This window comes from Rutidosis leptorrhynchoides, chromosome 1 (assembly GCF_046630445.1).
Source record: "Rutidosis leptorrhynchoides isolate AG116_Rl617_1_P2 chromosome 1, CSIRO_AGI_Rlap_v1, whole genome shotgun sequence".
NCBI lineage: Eukaryota > Viridiplantae > Streptophyta > Magnoliopsida > Asterales > Asteraceae > Rutidosis > Rutidosis leptorrhynchoides.
Genome location: NC_092333.1, coordinates 247,715,055 through 247,722,712, shown reverse-complemented (window position 1 = coordinate 247,722,712; position 7,658 = coordinate 247,715,055).

The following is a 7,658-nucleotide window of genomic DNA, read 5'->3' as shown; positions in this document are numbered from 1 at the left end:
CATCAAAGTTGATGGAGAAAGAATTAGAAATGCAGACTAGGGAAGCAAGACTTAACGGTGCTCAAAATCCGAAGTTATACAGAGCAACCACCGGTATCTCCTCGATTCCGGTGCAACATGCCCCACTCCAAACTGCTTACATGTCTGCGAGCTCGTATGGTACATCTTGCCCATTGCCGCCAGTACAGCAATCTTATGTTCAACAACCATCGCCTCAAAGTGGAGAGAAAAGAAAGGCCTCAGAGGAACTTCAGTTACCTTTGATGCATCTAGACAATTACAAAGGCAAAGCGCCTGAGGTCATTAAGGAGGAAATGCAACTAGCGGCTGTTGTGGTAAACTGTTGCAATGAGATGATGGCAGGTAGTGCGGTTAATAGCCATTTGAGTGCTGAGGATTTAGAACAAATAGATGAAGATGAACTTGAGCGGATGGACATTATCTGTGCTATGGGAATTGTTATCAGAAGGGCGAAGAAGTATCTGAAACGGACTGGTCAGACGAGTTTGAATGGCAACAAAGATTCAAAGTTGGGTTTTGATAAGAATAAGGTTAGGTGCTTCAATTGTGGTGAGTACGGACATTTTAAGAGAACTTGCACTAGACCTCACAAACCAGGGTTTCAGAATCCGTTTGCTCCTAATAGTGGGAATGTTGACAGGAAAGTAGTTACCATTACTGACGGACCTAGGGAGACTGTGTGTGAAACATCATCTTCTGCAATGAATACAACCTATGCTGATGAGGGATTTGAATGGTCAATTGGGTTGGGTGATGCTGAACATGCTAATGTAGTTTTTATGGGTAAGTCAGAATCTGAGAAAGAAGCTGAACGGTTAGAAAGAGTGAAAGCTGGTTGTTTGGGTAACAGTGATTGTGCTTGTTATGTTTGCAAGTGTGAAGCTCGAGTTAAACGGGCTGATGAGATAGTGAAATTGTGTTTGAGAAAGAGAGTAGAAAAGGGTCTTGCTGAGAAGTTTAAAGCTGTGTTGTCTGATGTGTCTTCTGATTCGTCTGATCATGAGCTTATTGGGTTGGATTTTGCTGAGGGTAATTGGTTTGAAAAAATAGTTGATGGTAATGTTGCTGCTAAGGGTAAGGGATGTGATGGTAATGCTGCTGATAAGGTTGATGAATACTCGGATGGTACCAGTTCAGAGTCTGAGCTGGAATCGGAAACGGAGTATCAGGAATCGGGTGGACTGAAAGACAACTGTGCCTTCATGGCAAATACTTCTGAGACACCTAAGGTACCAAATGATTCTACTTCTGCTTGTTTAAAATGCCATGCTTATGAACTAGAAGTAGCTAGGTTAGAATCCATTGTAGATACCTTGAATAAGATTCCCACTACATGTAGTGAATGCCCTAAGTATGCTAGTGTAGTTGATAGCCTTAAAAAGGAAGTAGCTGTAAATAAGAAGGATTATGAGGATGCCCTGTTTTACTTGAATAAGCAGCAAGATTATGTAGATAAGATCAAGAACCTAGAAACTAAGGTAGATGGTTTAACTGCTGATGCTCTTTTGAATAAGAGAATTTTAGATATGAACCTTACTGAAATGGAAGTACTTAAGACTGAGAGAGAATCCTATAAGAATAAGTACGAATGTGAGAAGGCTAGGCTTGACAATTACCAGAGAATGTCGTATGTGCATGAGTTTCATTCGCACAAGAACGTAGGAAAGACCGGGCTTGGGTATGACGGGATTCCTCCACCTCTAATGGGTGACTATTCCAGTACCCCACTGGAGAAAAGTGGAGAGAAATCCGGCAAACCCACAAAAGCCGAGGTTTTAAAAGTTGAACCAAAGGACCAAATCTTTATTGAGGGTATTGTGGAAGACAGTCAAACTGACTCTGAGAGTGAAAGTGAGACTGTTGAAGTGAAGAAACCAACCCCTGTTAGTAAGCCAGTCACCATCCTTAAGAATCCTTCAAATGCTAAAAAGGTGACTGAGCAGAAACAGAGACCGAGAACCGTAAAACCTGCTGATAGATCTAAGCCCTCAAACAAGAAAAGTACGCCACCACCAGTTGTGAAGTTCCAACAGGGACTAAACCATGAGCATGAATATGCTTCTGGCAAAAGAGTAACTGATGGTAGTGTACCCAAATATATACCACCAGGTCGTAGACAGCAGGCAAAACCCCAAACCAAAACACCGACCAAACCTGTTTCACCAAAACGACAGTCCACACCTACCAAAATTCAGGTCCAAAGATCCCGATATCGAGGACCGCCTTCCGTGAATTCTGATGACAGCTACCGAGCTGCCGAAACTACTTGTTATACGTGTGCGACCTCAGGTCATAGGGCGGGAATTTGTCCATTTAAACAGACCCCAAAAAGGAAGGTTGACCTCAATCCAAGGCCAGTTTACTGGCAGAGGTCAGTCTCTCCGTTGTCAGACCGTGACCGAAATGATTTCCAGACTGCCGATTATTATAGAAAACCTGTTGTTCAAAAAGTCTGGAAACCGAAAAGTGAAGTAAAACGAGAGGGCAACTCTAAAGGTCCGTCTGGATCTCAAGGGAAATGGGTTGAGTTGCCGGTTGTTGGTGTTGATGGGAAACCCACTGCCATTCGGGCATGGGTGCCCATTGTGAACTAATCATTTACTGTTTTGTGCAGGTCGCTTACAATCCACGTACCAGCATGTGGATAGTTGACAGTGGAGCGTCCAGGCACATGACGGGGAATCTGGCTTTACTTTCTAATGTTAAACCAATAGACGGTGGACCAGTTTCTTTTGCTGGAGCTGAAGGGGGTAATATTACTGCTCAGGGCATTCTGTCAAATGGCTCTGTTAGTTTTGATAAAGTGAATTATGTGGAGCAGATGTCTCACAATCTGCTGTCTGTTTCCCAAGTGGCTGAAAAGAATTACAAAGTGTTGTTTGATGATAAGAACAGCTACATTCTGAAGAAAGAGTTTGAGATTCCTAAAGATATGATCCTTATGACTGCGCCGCGACACAAAGACTTATATATACTTGACATGAAGAAGGCCACTGCTGCTGTTGGTGGTCAACAAGCTTTTGTCTCGAAAGCTTCTGAACAAGAGTCAGTGTTATGGCACAAGCGTATGGGTCACTTAAGTTTGAGAAAGATGAACCATCTGGCCCACAAAGGTTTGGTTGAGGGGCTGAATGTTAAGAGTTTTCATATTCCGGATGGTTGTGTTCCGTGTAAGAAAGGGAAACAGACAAAGAAATCTCATCCCGCGAAAAAGTTTCATTCGATTAACATTCCTCTAGAGTTATTACATATGGATCTTTTCGGTCCAATTAAGCAGAAAACACTTACAGGGGAAGTTTATTGTCTTGTGGTAACGGATGAGTACTCACGATTCTCGTGGGTTGTGTTGTTGAAACAGAAGTCGGAAACGTTTGAGCAGATCCGACTGTTAATTTTGAAGCTTGAAAGTTTGTACAACTTAAAGGTAAGGAAGATAAGGACTGATAATGGTACTGAATTCAAAAATCAGTACATGGACCACTTTTGCAAAGAGAAAGGGATACAACAACAGTTTAGTCCTGCGTACACCCCACAGTCTAATGGTGTAGCTGAGCGAAAGAATCGTACGTTAATTGAGACTGCTAGAACCATGTTAGCGGACTCGGGCCTTCCTATTAACTTTTGGGGTGAGGCCGTGAACACTGCTTGCTATATCATGAACCGTGTGCTAGTTGTTAAGAGGCACGGGAAGACTTGTTATGAATTGCTACAAAATCGGAAACCTAACATTAAATATCTAGAACCGTTTGGTGCGCCGTGCACTATAATGATCAAAGATACCGGTGGTAAATTTCACCCGAAAGCTGTTACTGGTATATTCTTAGGTTATGGGAATCCGAATAAAAGGGTGTATAACACAGAGACGAAACGTGTTGAAGTTCACTATGAGGTTGAGGTGCCTAAGATGGATCCAAAGGCTATTACAGTTAAGGGTTTTGCTTGGCACTTTGACTACAACGATCTCTTTGACTCGTTTAATCTTCCTCCAGAAGTTACTGATGAAGATTTAGCTGCACAGTTTTTGTGGGAGACTCGATCTTCTGCAGCGAATGTTCCTGTTACTAGTGTTCCTACTCCTGTTCCGAATGCTAATGTTCCGTCTACTTCCAATTCGGTTCCTGAGTTGGAAAATACAAGTGATTATGAGGCTGAGCAATCTGTTACTGGTAGTGAGTCAGAAGAGGAAGAAGAACAGCCGGTTCCACCTTTAGTCGAAACTTATTCGGGTCCTTATGAGTCTTCAGGGTCCGAATCAGATGAAGCACCCCGCAGTGATGTAGGGGGAGTACGTAGATCGAATCGAAATATTAAACGTCCGTGTCGATTGAATGATTATTTTGTGGATGATACTGGTGTTCCGGGTAAACCTCCTACCGAAGCCTCAACTTCGGAACCTACTGAATCATTAAGTGCTAATGTTGTGACAGCATTTTACTCGAAACTGAATCGATCGGGGAGGATCTTCAGACATGCCCATTCTTGTTTTGTGTGTCAGATCGAACCGAAAGATGTTTACGAAGCCTTATTGTATGATGATTGGGCTTTGGCAATGCAAGAAGAGCTGTTGCAGTTTAGACACTTAGAGGTGTGGAAGCTTGTTAATCCACCTCACGGTTGTAAGCCGCTGGGTTTGAAATGGGTTTTGAAGAACAAAAAGGATGAGCAGGGTATAGTGGTAAGGAATAAAGCAAGGTTAGTGGTCAAGGGATATCTTCAGATCCCTGACATTGATTATGATGAAGTTTTTGCTCCAGTGGCGAGACTGGAGGCGATTCGAATTTTCTTGGCATTCGCTTCTTACAAAGGTTTCAAGGTTTACCAAATGGATGTCAAGAGCGCGTTTTTGTATGGGAAGATTAATGAGACTGTGTATGTTGAGCAACCGCCTGGGTTTGAGGATCCGCATTTTCCAGAAAAGGTTTACAAGTTAGACAAAGCTTTGTATGGTTTGCATCAGGCACCGCGGGCATGGTACGCAACCTTGTCCAATTACATGATAGAGAATGGTTTTAGGAGGGGTGTTATTGACCAGACGCTCTTCATTAAAGAAAAGGGGAAGCATTTGATGTTGGTACAGGTTTATGTCGATGATATTATTTTCGGGTCTACAGACAAAGGTATGGTTGATGATTTCGAGGAGATCATGCAGAGCAAGTTTAAGATGAGTTCTTTGGGGACAATCAAGTTTTTCCTCGGTCTCCAGGTTGCACAAACAGATAAAGGCATTTTCTTACACCAGACGAAATATGTTGCCGATATTCTTACTCGTTTTCAAATGGAGGCTGAGAGACCTGCTAAGACACCTCTTTCGGTTAATCACGGCATCTCACCGGATATGGACGGTGCGAAGGTTGATCAGACTTTGTACCGGGCCATGATTGGGTCCCTCATGTACTTGACGGCGTCTCGACCGGACATAATGTTTGCGGTTTGCCTGTGTGCTCGTTATCAGGCGAACCCGAATGTTCATCACATGTTGGTCGTTAAGAAGATAATGCGCTACTTGAAAGAAACGCCGAGTTTGGGTTTGTGGTATCCGTGTGCGGATGGGTTTGAGTTAACAGCGTACAGTGACTCGGATTATGGTGGATGCAAAAAGGATTTCAAGTCAACTTCTGGGGGTTGTCAGTTTTTAGGAAAGCGGTTGGTCACATGGCAGTGTAAGAAGCAGACTGCGGTAGCTCAATCTACCTGTGAAGCGGAATACATTGCTGCAGCAAGCTGTACATCTCAAGTTATCTGGATCCAACAACAGCTGCGTGACTACGGTTTGCAAATTTCTAATACTCCTATTTTTGTTGATAATACTGCCGCCATAGCGGTCACTAAGAATCCCGTAAACCATTCAAAAACTAAACACATCGGGATTAAATACCACTTTATAAGGGATTGTTATGAAAAACGTTTAATTGATGTAGTTCAAATTGGGACTACTGAACAGAGGGCTGATCTGTTCACAAAAGCTTTTGATAGACCACGTTTTGAATTTTTATTAACGGAAATTGGACTAAAGCTTTTAAAAGACATGGTTCCCGACAAAGAGACTGAAAAATAACTCGAGTCATAGTCTTTTCTGTAACATTACTGCCTTTTACTTTTGTGTGTTTATTTATTTTCTGTTTGTATAGATAAAATCCAAAAAGCCAAAAAGATTTTCGGTTTTAGTATTTTAGGGGGAGAAAATCGCAACATCAGAAAATATAAAAAAAATAGAAAATGGAAAAAGAGTTATTTAACCTTGTTGGGAGATGAGGAAATTTTACTGATCATGTATGTTTAACGTTCTAAGCGTATGTAATATAGGCTTTTATCAAAGGTGTATTGGTAAGTCTTACTGACCTAATCTTGGAATGAGGTGATCACACGAACAACCAAGTAAATATCTTGACAAGGAAATCGTGGAAAGGTTTATAGCGGTTGATGGTAGTCACTTAACTACCACAGGTGCGTATGAAAGAAATAATTGTTGGGGAAATCAACAAAAGGTGAGGGTATCCCCTATTGAGACTTTCTCTGCGAGACAATTAGCGCTGGGTATTAAGTACTTGCAATACAATACTCAGAAAATCAATACAAGGCGATGTATTCTGTTATGCGTGCACACTGTTTCTAGTTACCTTACATGCCAAGATTAGGAGAATCGAAATTAATACTCAAATATGCACTCAAAATAGTAGATACTTAAGTGTACACCGAGGTAAACATATTTCAGATAAACAGACAATCATGGGCTGTTGAAAAGCAATTGAAGACACATTTATTGAAGACATCATGTTCAAGATACACAAAGACAACCGTTGTTTCAAAAAAAAAAAAAAAAAAAAAAAAAAAAAAAAAAAAAAAATTGAGATGAAAAATGAAAAATGAAAAATTGAAAAAAAATGAAAAAATTAGTAGAAAAATTTTGAGACAACTGGTTGGTTTAGAAGACATTTGAAGTCAACAGTTCTGAAGAAGACAAGGATTCAAATCATGATCAATCGTCAAGAACGAGATTGAGATGAATTCTACACACGAAGAATGTTCATGTTTCAGATCATTTCACGATAATACCAAGGTGTATTCTTAAGTTTAGGCAATCAAGGAGATATCTCAAAAATCTCTGAAGTTATAGGTTAGGCCATCATATGCGATTATTATTCCGTTTCCCAAGTAACTTTAATAATAATTAGAATACGGCATAAGGGGTTTCTAGCGACAGTGGTCAACTTCTTGACGCATGTATTCAGGATACTGGTTCTGTGAGATCTAGCCGAGCTAATTGTTTCAAAGTGTTAAGTCAAGGTAGAGGCTCATGGTCGACAGGGATATTCCGAAAATTACTGTGAGAACCTTCCTTCACAATTAGATCCAAAGTATGCACTCGTGGTAACGGACAGCGTCGGGATTTTCGTGCTCAATTGACTACCGTAAACATCGTGCGATCTGAAATGAGGACTGACTCTATGATCTAAGCAAACATAGTAATGTGTCAAAGTAATTAATATAACGTGATCATCAAAATGTCTGGGGTGACAGTCAGTAATTCTAGTCGTGTGCTAATACCAAGAGCTGAAGATAAAACTTATAGGTACTTAAATCTTATGAAATGAACGTTCATAAACTACAACTTAATGACAGTTCTGATCCCTGAATTA